Below are 15,169 nucleotides of genomic sequence, written 5' to 3' on the forward strand. Positions count from 1 at the left end.
TATAGATATATCTATATCTATATATATTTTACAATGTGTATAATTATAATGTTTATAATGCATTGCTCCTTTGTGATGTTTTTAAACACATACTTAGACCCATTTTACTGGTCTGCAAACTTAGCCTTTTATTCTGAGAAAGCAATGTAACATATTAATTTTCAGATATTACTGCTGAGGAATATACATGCTATGTTTGTTGTGTCTGTCTATGTACTGGTGTCATTAATGCGTCTATAGGTCCGTCTCTATTTATCTTGTTGTGTCCTTGTAAAACTTCAAAAGATTTATTTTCATATGTATATAGATCAGTGTTTTCCAAATCAACCCAAGGTGGAATAAATGGCATGGTTCCAATAAAATGTTACTTTTCAACATAGCCATCGCTGTGTTTTACCCCGTGCAGTCGGGCAGGTAGGTGGGGTGAGCATACACAAAAGTGTTTTTACCACTTTTAGCCATTTAAAAAAAAGTAATAATATATTTAGATGGCACACCTCTAGTAAGCCCCTCTAACTTTAATTTGCTCCCTCACCTCTTTCCTCCCCTTATCTGCTCCACTTTTAAAGCTATGGGAGCACGTGAAAATCTGTTATATAGCAGAGAGGATTAGGTGTAGCTTCTCATAGCATTCTTACTTCCAGCACAGTGGAGCAATACTCTCAGTATGTAATGGGTTCTGAATGACAACTGGCATAGGCAAACCAGAGGCCAGTAACCTGTAGAACATAGCGAGGGGAATTTATCAAAACTGTAGCAGAGAAAATCTGGAGCAGCTGTGCATGGCCACCAACTGGCTTCTCTCTTTCATTTTCAAATCTTAATTGAACAAACTAAAGATAAAAGCTGATTGGTTCCCATGCACAGATGCTCCAGATTTTGTCTGCTCCAGTTTTGATAAATTTCTCTTATTGTGTTTTGCGAGTACTGCTTCATTCTTGAAGAGGAAAAAAGATTTTCCAGAGACTATTCCCAACTACAACTGGGTAAAGAAGTTTTAACTTGGGAAAGGAAAGGGTTGGGGGACATTTTGCTGACTGTACAGGTTGTCTACGTTCTACCCTGCTCATCAAAGTTAAACTCCAGCCTTACCTTTAGTCTTGCACCATTGTAAAGGCTCCTCTCCTGAAATTGCTTACTGTGATTTCACTGCAACCTGTGAGGTTCTTACAATGTACTTTAGAAGCTGTAGGAAGTCAGATAGAGCTCACTTAATATCCTGACGGGAGGACCTCCAGATTCATTTATATCTTTCCTCCCCTGACTGTCCCTAGCCCACCCCTCCCTTTCATTGGTTTTCAGTTTATTTTAATCATGAAAGTTAAGCATCACATGTTGGCTTTACCACAGCTTCCTGTTCTCTGGAAGCTATGTACAGCACCCTGCTGCCCCCTCTCAGCATTTATGATCTGCCTGCATTCCATAGTGAAGAACAGAAAAGAGAAGAACAGAGAAGAACACCTTATAATTTTGTTTGCATTTTGATGAAGGGAAGAGAGGAACCACGGAAGGCAAAATATAAACAGACTCAATTTCAGCTTTAATGTACACCTGCCAGGGCTATATTTAGAGATCAGACTGTGCAAGAACATACAAATTATGACGCACCACCCCTTTGGCTATAAACATGAACAGATACTGCAAGAAAAACAAATATATGCTATTAAATGTAGAATAATAACTTCAAATACAGAGCTACTATTGGACTATACTGTACCAAAGAATAAAAAGAAAAGACAATTGCAGAAAGTCTTGGGACCCCACTTAACAGGCTTCGGCATCCCCCTCCTCCTCCTTAAAGGATCCCTGTGGTCAGTAAATTGGCCTATATACTGTATATAAGTGCTATAGAAGGCACCTCCCAGATCCCTTTATGGCAATTAGGCTTACCATAGAACACCCTGGAATCCCAAATGTTGGGGATTTTTATACAAATCTTGATCAGTGTTTTAAAAAACTGTCCCTCACCCGTTGTCTTACTGTTGGTCCACCACTGTTATGAGTGATCACTTGGACCAATAGTGAGGTATAGAAGAGGAAGGTTCAGAGCACATGACCTAAGGTCTTAATTAAAAGTTGAAATGATAGAGTGCCCCAATAGCCTGGGCTCCTTGAGTGCTTTATTAGAATATAGAAATGAAGGCAACTGGAGGAGGCTCATATTGAAGGAATTGGCAATTGTTTAGATCTAAGATACATTTGACATTCTGCGATTGTGTTTGATGCAAACATTCAGAGGGGCTGGAATGATGGCAAATCAATATTTTAATGAGAAAGATGAGTCTTATATTGTATTTTTTGTGCTGTCCCTCTTTTCCAGTTCCTCTAATGACTGGATCATGATAATTATGACCCTAGTCTTTGCTTCAGTTGGAAGTGTAAAATAACTTTTTACACAAGTACTGATTTTTTTATTGAACATTGTAACTTGCAAGCTTCTCACCATGTCGATGATCAAGGCATCATCTCAGTGTGAATGTCAAAGAGAAGTGCTCTGGTACTGTCACACGCTCAGTAGCCTACATGTATCAATTTTTGGGAATAGATCCTCTTGTCAGCACCAGAGTGTTTTCAATTAAAAAAATCACAGGCATGAAAAACCTTTGTGTGACCCTTAGCCATAGTGGTCTCTAAAGAGGGGGGATTGAACATTATTGTGTAAGTAATCATCACACAAAATCTGCCATAAAATGTATCAGATACAGAGAGATTTTTCCAGTATAAACCTTTTATTTATTTTCATCCATGCGTATAAAAAGCATGTGATCATAAGATAAAGTGTTAAAGTGTAACTACCCCTAATTACAGTACACAGATACAATGTTAGTATATGACCTCCTTTGCCATCTAAAGTTTCTGCATTGTTTTCAGGAATTATTTAATATACCATTCATTATTAGTAACTAGGGTTATGTTCTAAAAAGAGGGCAACCAATTGCCATTTTATTTTGTAAAATGAAAAAAATTATCTAATTGGCTAACAAAACGAGGACAACATGATAAATTGTTTCATACATACATCAAATTAATGGGTTTTTTTTGTATGGCAAAATGATACTGTGCTAGCACCATCTCTGCTCTAAATCCCTTTCATTGTGTTATTTTTATGCTGTTCCTCAAAGCACCTTTTGTTTATTTTATCTGTCTTATGTCAAATTATCAACTGCACACAAAAGAGAATAGCTGCTGTCAATAAACTATAAATAATACAAACAATGTGATTCAGTAAGGGCAATAAAGCTGGCCAAGCAAAAGCAGATATTTCGAGAAAATGAACTCAGATGCCTTTGCACACAGGTTATATGTTTTGAATGAATGTTATTGTTTTAGGACTGATATTGGAGGATCTTGGGCAGTTAATTAAAGCTCAAGTTGAAAATGTTTTTTTAATTTTCCTTCCCTGTTCCCTGCCTCACATCACTGTCATCACTCGTACTTTTCTAAGTAATGCAGGGTGCATTTCGTAGGGGCCGCCAGGGTGCTGTACATATGTTTTGGAAAACATTGCAGCATTCCGCTCAACAGCCCTCACCCTGATGCAAGCAGTGGGCTGGCTCTGGGGAGGAGTTATGCAACTACCAAAATACCTTAATAGGTGGGTTTCAGCCTGGAGGGGTGGGCATTCCCAGGCACATTTAAAGCTGAACCTCCATGATTAAAGAACTGAAATCCAATTAATGAAAGGGGTGGGCCCAAAACAATAAGGCTGGGGATCCTTGAATTCCTCCAGGAAGGAAATTAGGTAGGTTCTATCTGATTTGCTGCAGCTGTGAGCAGAGTGTTCAGTGAAATAAGAGTAAGCAATTTCAGTATAGGAAAGGAGCCTGTACAACTGTGCAAGACTGAGGCTAAGGCTGGAGTTCAGCTTTAAATTAGCAGGTGTCCTTTGCTAAAGCACAACTGGCAGTAGATTCTAGAACAATGCATCATTAACTAGTGTACAGATACATAAACATGGATGGATAAGAAAAAAAATAAAGCTTATGTAAAACACCACATCTCTCTACCACACTTCTGGGCTGGGATATACCCCTTCTATTTTGAGGTTACATGGCTAGCAGGTCCCTGTTTGTGTGGTCCCTCACTCCTTAAATAGAACAATCTGATATGTGCCGGGACAAAACACCAACAAAGTTATTTTTATTTTATTTCTATAAAAAGGTATTTATAGAGTGCCAAAAATGTCAGCAGCGTTGTACAGGATCTACAGATGAGTGATACACCAATAAGATACATTTTTGTTAATAGTTAAGGTACGTCAATGCATTTAACTCCTGCGTTTAGTGTCATTTTAATTTCTATTGTTTATGATAACACATGCTCTATTTCCCTCAACCCCACACACACATATACCAAAATGTATTCATCACAAAGCCCCAGCTAAGAACCAACATGCCAAACCATTCCCAGGGTTTAACCTTTTTATCTGTGTTGTCTAGGCATCCTCTGTACTATATGTTGCTGCCACTTTAAATCTCATGAAGGATAATCTGAACTTGCAATATTGTTGTGATCCCGAAGCCTGCTGTAGCTGAAGGTTCAGTTTTCATCATGCTATCTCAGTGTAGTGAGGTTAAGTAAAACACAGAAGACTTTATGTTTTTGTCTGCCAACTGCGGCTATCTGAAAGCATGTCTAACCCAATAACAAAAATGTTTTATATTGCAGCTTATTAGTCCTTAAATGTAATGGCTTCAATAGTTTACTTCTTAAGGCTTTTTTTCTCCTCTTATTTCACAATCAATGTAATGGTATGTATATCACACGTCTTTTCCCTTCATGTCTACTCTCATTTCTCCATTGAAACTATGGAGGGAGTTACACTTCAAAAATGTTGCAATCACACAGTTGATTGATGAAGCTGGTAGTTTACATAAGAAATAGAAGGTCCTTTGTGCTTTATTTAAAGCTCATGGGAAGTGAGGACATGATATTTCCGGCAAGAATAACATCTATTATGTGTATTTGTTGCAAATGTTCTTAGCCTGGAAAGTGAAAATTAATGCATTGTTTTGGGGTTTAGTTATGCTTGAAGTGTAAAACCAAAGAGGCATTTTACACTTTTAAGTTAGAAGAAGACTTTCTAAGTCTGACGGCCCGTTCACACTCGATGCATTGGGGCTGCACTGGGCATTTTTTCCACAAGACGAGGCAATTTGCCACGTTCCAGATGGACTTACCACTGTGATGTGTTGCAGGCGCGGTGTGCGCTGAAAAAAGTATGGCATGCGGTACAAGTGCACCGCTTTTTATTCTTTGCATACCTTATATTTCTTGTCCTGCCCATTTTCCTAACAGTGGCCATTTTTACTAAGGGCGGATGAATCCATCTCCCTTTACTTCCTGGAACTCTGGCACACGTGACTAGGACATGTGCCCATGCGCATCATCTCAGGGGAGGAAAATGCCTTTCCCAGAGATCTCATGAGACTACAGATCTGCTGATGTAACCTTTTCAGGATGCAACACTTTTGGCATGATTGCATCACTTTTGCCAAAGTGGACCAGGAAGTAGAATTACATTTTGTTTGTTTAACCAATTAATGAAAGATGCTTTCATATCATCATGCAGAGCAGCATGCTGATGTGATTTTCAAACAAAGAGGGTTCACGTTAATGAAATGCCACTTGTGACATTTCAATACATTTCTAACAAATAAAGAAACTCAATTGAGTGCATCAGCACTGTGCTGGGCACATGCACACCAGCAGCTGTACGGTGTAACGTGGTTGGACTGGGTCCTTACACATTACACAAGAAAGGGGGGTGATATTGCTGGTCTCCATATTGCTCACCTTAACCTGCCAGGCAGAACTCCCAGAGTCTCTACAGTAACCCAGTGATTAGTTTATTATGGATGATAAATAAGGGCATATAAGTACCTAAGGAGTACAGTATGTGTGTATGGAGGGGGTACACTGACTGTCTCCCATCATAATCCCTCTTGAAATATCGTATGCACTTGAAAATACATACTAACTCCCATTACAGCGCTTTGCACCTCAGCATTGCTTTTGTTCTGCTTTATTACTTAAACTCCACATAAAAAGTGCTTTCATGTCTATATTTGTTTGAGGCTGCCTATTTTGGATGATATTGCTGACACTAGGCAAAGTGCTATTTCTGTTAAATATTGGAGTGGTGTCACACTCACTTGCACCTTTATCTTTCTGTTCTTCCTTGGTGATTGAATTCATTGATTGCTGTTGCATAGATGAATACTGATGGCAGTAATGAGTGGATGATAACAAAATCAAAGATGCTTGTTGGATGAAGCCAGGCAGAATTAGTTCGAAATAAGTAATGCACAAGCTGCATTGCAATTCATGTAAGATCTCAGCGTTTGTGAGCTTTAGTAGCCTCATCTCTTGTCCTTGCTAAATCCGGTTTCTTTACTCCTTCCCTACAGTGGCCACTCTAATTAAACCCTGAAGCTGGACATGGACATCAGATAGTAGAGAAATGTTAGAAAGTGATGCTGAGACCAAATAGATTAGCACCTAACTGACATTCATGTAGACAAATATGTTCATAAAACATAAGTGTTTATTATGACATGCTCTTTAAAGAGGAACTTTACCCATATCTTTAAAATGACAACACAGACACATTTAGAGATGTTTAGTAGTGACAATCTACAAGCAGATACTTCTAGATAATTGTCGTTTTTTTATTCCTTGCATACCTTATTTTTCTTTCCCTCCCCAGTCTTCTCAAAGTTGACATTTTAACTAAGGGAAAATTACTAGATCTCCCTTTACTTCCTGGGACTCTGGCACATGTCACTAGGACATGTGACCATTCACATCATCCCAGGGAAAGAAAATGCCTTTCCTTGAGATCTCGTGAGATTACAGATGAGATTTCCCAGCAATGTTCTGCTGATGTAACCTTCCAAGGATGCAACGCTTGGGCACAATTATGTCACTAATTCCCAAGACGACCAGCAAGAAGAAAACCAATAATTGTAAGTAAAAGAAAACAATGTTTGTTTAACTAATGAATGCAAGATGATATTGTAGCAGAATGTAGAGCTGCATACCGATGTGCTTTTTAGTTAAAGGGGGTAAAGATGCACTTTAAGATTTTAAAAAATAATATTTTTACAATTTTAATGGAAAGGGGTTGTATGTTGATTTCTTATTGCCTGTAAATGCAAGCAGCTCAACTGCTATGCTTTAGTACCCCCTGGCAACCAGTTTATGGAGTAGGGATATCCTGTGCCAGTTGCTAGGGCCAGTGATGCTTAGCTATAAAGTCACCACGATTAGCAGCTACACTAAATCAGCATAATTTGTGTATCTACAAACACAGCAAGAAAATTCATAAGCCCAGGACATTCAGTTAATACAGAATTTTCTTTGGGGACTATAACCTTTTCACTAATGTTTACACAGCTTATAAGTGATGTTGATGTTTCCAAGTTTAATTAGCAATTGTGAATTGTCTTATATCTTTTGTTATTTTTTTAAGTGTTTTATACAAGAATCTGTTTTTAAGCCAGTGTTGAAAAGGAAAATATAAATTTTTACATATTTCCTTTGTTTATAGGAGTAAAAATAAATTGTTGGCCTGCATGTAAACAACTTCGGCTGAGGTCTTCCTGTGGACAAAAACATAATTATATAGAATAAGAATTAATCAAAACGGGAGCAGAAGAATCTGGAGCAGTTGCCCGTGGCAATTAATCAGCTTCTCTCTTCAGTTTGTGCAGTTAAGATTTGAAAATTAAAGAGAGAAGCTGATTGGTTGCCTTGCACAGGTGCTCCAAATTTATCTGCTCCGGTTTTGATAAATTCACCTCATTGTGTCATGCGTGCACGCTATACCAAATGTTTATTTCATATAAATTGTAAAAAAACAAAAATAAATACAGTTACTAAAAGAAAACTTGATGTGAGATCTGCTGCTGGTAATTCATGGCAGACGTAATAAGAACCAATACCAAACAGGTTTTAGAGTTCACATAGCTCTTGTTATATTTTTTTTTAACATTAATAAAAGTATGGCGTACAGCATGCTAAAAAAAATACATGAAATCACAATTGCTGAACTATACATAGTTATTGGGCAATGTGCAGTGCAAATCATATATCATATATCAGATATTGCGCATTTACTATACAAAAAAATGTTACACAAAGAGTTACCATATACGAGGTTTAGATAAGCAGGACCCCAGGTGACAGGTAGAGGTAAAAGGATGGGCAACCCCTTTATCAAGTTAAATCCCAACTCTTTTTGTTACAAACTTTGTACAGGAAATTCCCGATATATGGTGCAAGATGTACTGCAATGTGTCTGGTAGCTAGGCTAGTTTTGATTTTGTATATTTTTGTGCACGATGTCTTGAACTCATACTCATGTTGAAAATATATAAAATTATATATGTTGTGAATTATTAAACCGGTTTGGTGTACTGACATATATTTTATTGTGTAATTATTGGAGATTCGTCTGGGGGAAGTTTCCCTATTGTTACAGCACCCATCTTGACTATATTGAGTCTTCTCTAGCTAGATTTTAATTTGGGTGAGCATTTGCCATTTGCATATACTAATACATGGCAGATATCGAGGTGCCAGCGCATCAGGTCATTTTTTATCTTTGGTGCTCTAGATCGCTAAACTCCAGTTTGGCTTAACTCACTATCTCCCCTCACTTTGATGAGGGGTAGGAAAGGCAGGTCAGACTCTCAAGCTAGGAAAATGGTTCAATATTTAAGCACAAGTGTAGACCTGGGTTCGTGGCTCTTGGGCCACTGAAGAGGAGGGATTTCCTAATAGGCGGACATCCAGAGGTGCCGTTGTGTAGTGCAAACGGAGGTTTAGCTAAGTCACTTCAGGTTTGCCTTAAACTCAGTATGCTATGGGCTCCAAAACAGATGGGGAGTATGGAGATATTTGGTGTAAAAGGGTCTTCTACAGCCTGTCCTCCACTGAGGGTTCTTAATTAATAGATACAAAGCCTACTTCCAACTTAAACATAGTTTGTTTCAATTCCGTATTGGATCAATCCCTTGGGTCGTGAAACATACTGCCACAGGTTCTCTCCCATCCTCTTAGTAAGGCAATTTTACATATTTTGTATATTAAATGAAATTCACTTTTTTCATCCATATATAAATAAAGTGACACTAAACTCAGGAGTTAAATCTTAAAAATGCATTCAATTAACTTAACTATTAACAACAAAAGTATCTTATTTGTGTATCAATCAGCTGTAGATCCTCAAATCATGTTTAGTTTACTAATTTGTACGGAGATTGTAGTCCATCGCAAACTATGGTTACTATAGGCAACATAAACACAATTTTCCTCCAGCTGTCATTTATAAGGGCTAGATTGGCTTAGTTAATTGAAAAAAAAAATCAAGTCTTGCCGATGGCAATTAATCAGGTACTAACGTGTATTTTTAACTCACAATACGAATACGGTATGAAAGATACAATTTGATTGGTTTTTGTGAGTGACGCATACAATTTTGCCTTTCCTCAAACCACAATAGATTTATTTTCTTTGAATACAAATCCAGACATCTACCATGTACAGTGCATAGTCTCCCAGTATTTATATACATATCAAACTGAATAGACAAATGTCATGAGATGCTGAAAGCTTCCTTCATATTACCCTGCATTTATCTGAGACAGTACACAGAAAGGGAATGCATTTTGTGGTGTTTTGTATTGTCGTGTAAAGAAGATTGTCAGGAACACGGTATTTTGTGAACGCTTTCTGCTCTGCTGGATGATTTTCATCATTTTTTTTAAACTGCAGCCAAGGACTGTCAATGATACGTCTTGAAGTTTAAGGCTTTCTGGTTCAGAATGAAAGTGACATTTTATCTTGGGCACAGAGGAAATATCCAATGACAGGTATTTATTGTGTTACCATCCAATGTCACCCAGATACATTTTTAAACTTGAAAACTCTATGATCACAGCTGCATGACAAACAGCGAAAAAAGATCATCTAGTAATGGTTTTCGGACAACTGAAATTCCTTGCTGTTTTACAAAGAAGAAAACAGAGTTTCACATAACCTTGTTATAAAATCATAAAAGTGACTCAAAACCATTATAGTTTCCCTTTAATATTATTTGTACTGTTCCTGTGGATAAAACTTCAGGTCAGGTAATGCAAGCACTTTACATTGTTTGTTTTCTTTTTTAACTTTTCAATTTCTACTCATTTTATGTGGATAGATGACATTGTTTCATGTAATCCTTGACATAGAGCTGGATGCTGGTGTGACTCATTTTTAAAAATTATTGTCTAAGAAGGAAGTTAGAAATGCAAATTCAGAAAGGTGTTGTTCCTAATGATCAATTTGCCAGCTAACTTGACATCCCTTATAGATGGCCTCTAGGCAGGTATAAAATAAAAAATAAAAAAAATATATATATAGATAGATATAAAGATATATATCTATATATAGATATATATCTTTATATCTATATATCCATATAAAGATATATATATATATTTTTTTTTTTTATACAAGCAGTGTAGATACCTGAATTTGACCTGGTATTAGCAGAATTCAGAATGCAAGAGGGAGAAGGAGGACATGGAGACAATCAGGTGTTCTGCAGTACTTGTGTGCTGACATAGAGCATGATAGTAGGAGAGAGCAGAGTGATGAGATGAGCTTGGCAGTGTCCTTTTCCGTCTATTCAAAGACAAGACCTGTAACAGTTACTTTAAATTCACCAGAGGAACATCGGGTCTTCTGCCCTGCAAGACAGAGCTGTGCTTTGCACCAGGGCTGTATAAATCTGAGGACTGGTTAGACAGAAATACAAATATTTTGACATGTAAAACAACTCCAATATATTTACTATATCTGTGTATTTCCATGTTTGTATAAAGTTCATAAATAATAATAATATTGAATACTATTATTTCTACTACTAAAGTAATATACAGTATACCATGTACATTGTTTTATATCCAATACACATACAGTATATTCACTACAATCAGTCCCCATCCAGGCCAATATTGTCAGATGCTATTAGATCCACAGGAATGTTTTATGTACAGCTGTTAGAAAACCTATATGAATAGTCATCTTACAGATATTTCCTTTGATGGAACTGAACCTACTGTCCCAGCGCCGCTATCTGCTCTCTAATCCTACTTTATAATGTGTTTTTCTGTAGTGCTATATATAGCCTCTTCATATGTGGATATTCTCTGTCATTTACACCTTCTGGTTTCTTTGCATTAGCTTAAAAGTGCAAAGCTGTATTCCAAATATCTAGTGAGAAATAAAAAAGTGAAAATCAGTCAGGTCATCAAGGAGATAAGATGAAAGCCTTATTGATCATGGCTAGCTAGGCTGTAACGTTTTTGCTTTTTTGTTTTCATTAATTTTTTTCTCCATACTGATTATCTTTTTCATTCATCAGTTGGCCATCATTATCACCAAAGTACAACAATAATTACTTAAAACTTCAATAGGAGCTTTCATCTTTAAAGACAAAACTCCAGCCATATCCAGTTTGGCGGATCTGTTCCACATGGGATAGAAATTAGCTGTAGTAATTGGCTGGACCAGAATGTATGTGTACTTGTAAAATTCAGGATAGAGTTTGTACATGGCAGGGTGTAGATTGTGGAAATCATAGCAACAACGTATTGTTGTTTGTGGTGTGGAATTAGCAGCTGCTGGGAAGAATGTTTGTGATTACTTTATTTGAAAGTAATTACAATTAATTTGTTATTGTATAAAATATATATATATTTTTTTTAAACACCATACAATATAACCCTACCTCCCCTAGAACCTCATCCTAGAAAAATTAATATATATATATATATTAAACAAAATATCACCATTACTCCACTGATGGTGCCAACGGATACTCAAAGCGTGTCATAAACACTATAGGCCACTTTTTCCGGAGATTATGGAGAATATAGTCTACAACATACAAATACAGAGTTTATTACATGCATGCTTTAAAGACCACTAGTTTTTCTTATCTTATAACACAACAGTTTATTCCATACTGTGTAGACTCAACCTTTCCATCCATCCATTCTATTTATTTGCTATGGTTGATTCTTGCAGAGTGTAATACTTCTTTTTAGAATTGAAGAACTACTTCTCTAAGGGTAATAACATTAAGAAAACTCGTAAAGTCACTACACTAATATCATCAATAAATAAATAACACATTTACCTACTTACAATATGATAAGAGTTCCAGGCTTGTCTGCAGAGTTGTCTAAATAATAAGTAGGCCTCTGCTGAGAGCACACAATGATGTCAACGGGAAAGCTAGACTTGATGCTATGTGGCATGGAGATACTTAACTGTTTCAGGGTCACAGGGTCAGCATCATTAGTGCTGTTAATATAATGGGAAGTAAAGTGAACAAGAGGGCAGAGAACAAGGGGTTGGCTTTTTATTGAATAAAAAGTGAGAGAAATATGCTAAAAGCATTATTGACGAGGCAATCTGATACCAAGCAGGTTCCTCTAGAAGATGGAGCCTATCAAATTGCTACCCTTAGTATGTACATGTGTGAGACAAAATGACGCTACACTCAGGAGTTAAACCTTATAAATGCATTCAGGTACCCTAGCTGTAAACACAAATGTCCCTTATTTGTGTATCACTGAGCTGTAGATCCTCAAATCTTCTCTGAATTGGCGCTGACACTCCTGAGTTTAGTATTAATTTAAGGTGCCACAATTATTGTGTTGTTCAAGGACCTGCTACAGTTTGTGTGCTCCACTTAGCAGACAACTGCAGTCCCGTACCTCACGCCATCTCATTTTTTTTTGTCTGTGCCCGCCTTTCGGCTATGTCATGCTGTTTGATGAAACAGATTATTCAGTGCAAAGCATTGCATTATGAAACTACCAAATAGGGTCAGTTAAATGTATAATATATGCATCTGCTTTCTCTGTTTGTTGAATGTCCAGGTTGCAAATCCTAATGTCTTCCACACATTTGCCCAATAGTGTTTAGTGACATAACGGGGTTGGAACAAACCATATAACACAGCCCGGGGTGTTTAGTAATTCTACAAACAATCCACTTCTGATCCCAGGGTGGCTATGCTCACTTTCCCACTGTATATGTATAGGGAGCCGTGGTTGTCACACAGGCTGTAGTTCACACATGTCTTCCTTTATTTACCTCCATTTCATGGGAGATGGAGAGAGTAGTAGTAAACAACTCGCTCTGCCTATTTGTTTACATGCCATTTAAGGACAGAGAGCAGGCATTGAATGAAAAAAAATGGTTGGAGCAAGTCGTGACGTCATGACTCACTTCGCCTATTTGTTTACATTCGGGCCAGACCTGCCATTTTGCGGTGGGAGTTCGGCGGCATCTGATAGGTTGGCAGGCTCTTTTTTATTTATAGTGAGTCAGCAGGCATCATTTATCGTGATTGACGAGGATCTACATCACCGAGCAACGTGATAGGCCTTTGGATTGCATCGATGGACACTTTTTTCTTTTACTAATAAAGGACTTGTCAGAAAATGTCTTCTGTTGTTTGTTCAAATAAAGGACTTTTTCAAGGTGTAGTGTCTTTATTTACTATTTGGTGAATCAGTAAAGGTAACAACTACCCCTTACGCATTCACAAGGGGGGGGGGGGGGCGCACAACCACCAGGCCAGGGTTGTAGGGAAGTGGCCCTTGTCCTCACCCTCCCAATGTCGAGGGCACTCCCAATGTCGAGCATGCTCATCCCCTCCCCCCTTTGCTGCTCTGCCAGGCCAAGGCTCAGATTAAGGGTTTGGTGTGGAATTTTAGGTGGTACCCCACATTTTATTTCAGGTTTTGGATGTTGGCAGGACTTTGCAGGGGAACTCCACACTGTTTTTCTTTTTTTGTTTACACAACATATTTTATTCTGCTTTACTACCTCTGAGGTAGTGAACAGAATTACCAAATTGAATACTGAGCCGAACTTCGGCAATTCACTGTCTGCTATTCGGCCCCTGGTATAATAGGGGTGAACAGCAGGAAATGAAGTGCCGAACGTTCTCTTCAGCAAATCCAGATGTTGTATCTGTTGAGACGAATAGGCTTTTCCATTCAGTTCAGCCGTACGTGCTGAGGCTGTTTGGCACGCTGAAGGAACGCGAAGTGAGTCGAATGCAGCCAACGTATGATTAAAAATAGGCGTACACGGCTGCAGTGAGTAGCCAAACATGCTTCAGCTCCCTTCACTTCAGGTCACTTATTCATTCCGCTGCCTTCAGCAGCTTAGTGAATAACCCCCTTAGTTTCCAGCAGAATCCGCTGGTCCCCTGAGCACTGGCCCTGTTATCCTGTTCTAGGGTGGCTTCTTTCCCTTGCAGGGTACTATGGAGCCACCCTTGTGTGTGCTAGTAAGCTGCGTGTGTCCCGACCCACTGCCCACCCTCCTGCTCCCCTATCCTCCTGCTGGAGACTGTTTTGTCCCTTGTGATCTTGTACTAGACAGGAAGTTCAGGGAAGCAGAGCTGAGAGAATTGGAGCCAGCTGATCAGAAATATGACGACTGGAAGTGCTTGGGCAGAAATGTGCTGGGCAATGTATATTTGTTTGATCTGGATTCAGACTATATTACTATTTTACTATTTTACAATTTTTAACTGCATATTCCTGCATAATATTTAATTTTTTATTTGTAGTTAATTTTTCAGATAAGTATTTAATTAACTACTATCCTGGCCCAGACCTTGCTAGTCCAAATTAAAATATGTATTCTTACTTTAAGCTATACCATGTTTTTTTTTCTTTAGCCTAATTTTTTTCGCCTAAATTTTAATGTTTACAATGTATGGTGTAATTTAAAATACATGAAAATAAAACAGAGAAAGCAGCCTACAGCAAAATGACTAAGCTGACTTTTAAGACTGCAAAATAATCTTGCCTGTTACATATGAAAAACATCATTAACTCCAATTAGTGGGGAAAAACATGTTTTAAAAAATTAATCAACACTGCAACAATAAACACGGTACATAGTTTAACAATTATGAGAGAAAAATGGCTGTAATGAACAATAGCGGGTCATTGTCTGAGGAAGAAAAGGAACAAAATGCGCTTTCCAGCTTGGTAACATTGTTGCAAAAATTAGATGCCAAGTTTCATAATAGCAAGCTGCAACGTTAATTATTAATTGAAGCATACAGTGGAGCAGAAGCTAT

The 15,169-nt window shown here is 37.8% G+C and overlaps 1 protein-coding gene across 4 annotated transcripts in view; it reads left to right on the top strand.

Annotated features, from left to right (window-relative positions):
* Positions 1-15,169, top strand: part of RALYL (RALY RNA binding protein-like) — a 256,662-nt gene that overhangs the window by 118,780 nt on the left and 122,713 nt on the right. The gene's annotated exons all lie outside the window — the stretch shown is intronic.

The sequence above is a fragment of the Nanorana parkeri genome, unplaced genomic scaffold (genome assembly GCF_000935625.1).
Source record: "Nanorana parkeri isolate BGI_ZX_2015 unplaced genomic scaffold, ASM93562v1 scaffold213, whole genome shotgun sequence".
NCBI classification, from domain to species: Eukaryota; Metazoa; Chordata; class Amphibia; order Anura; family Dicroglossidae; genus Nanorana; species Nanorana parkeri.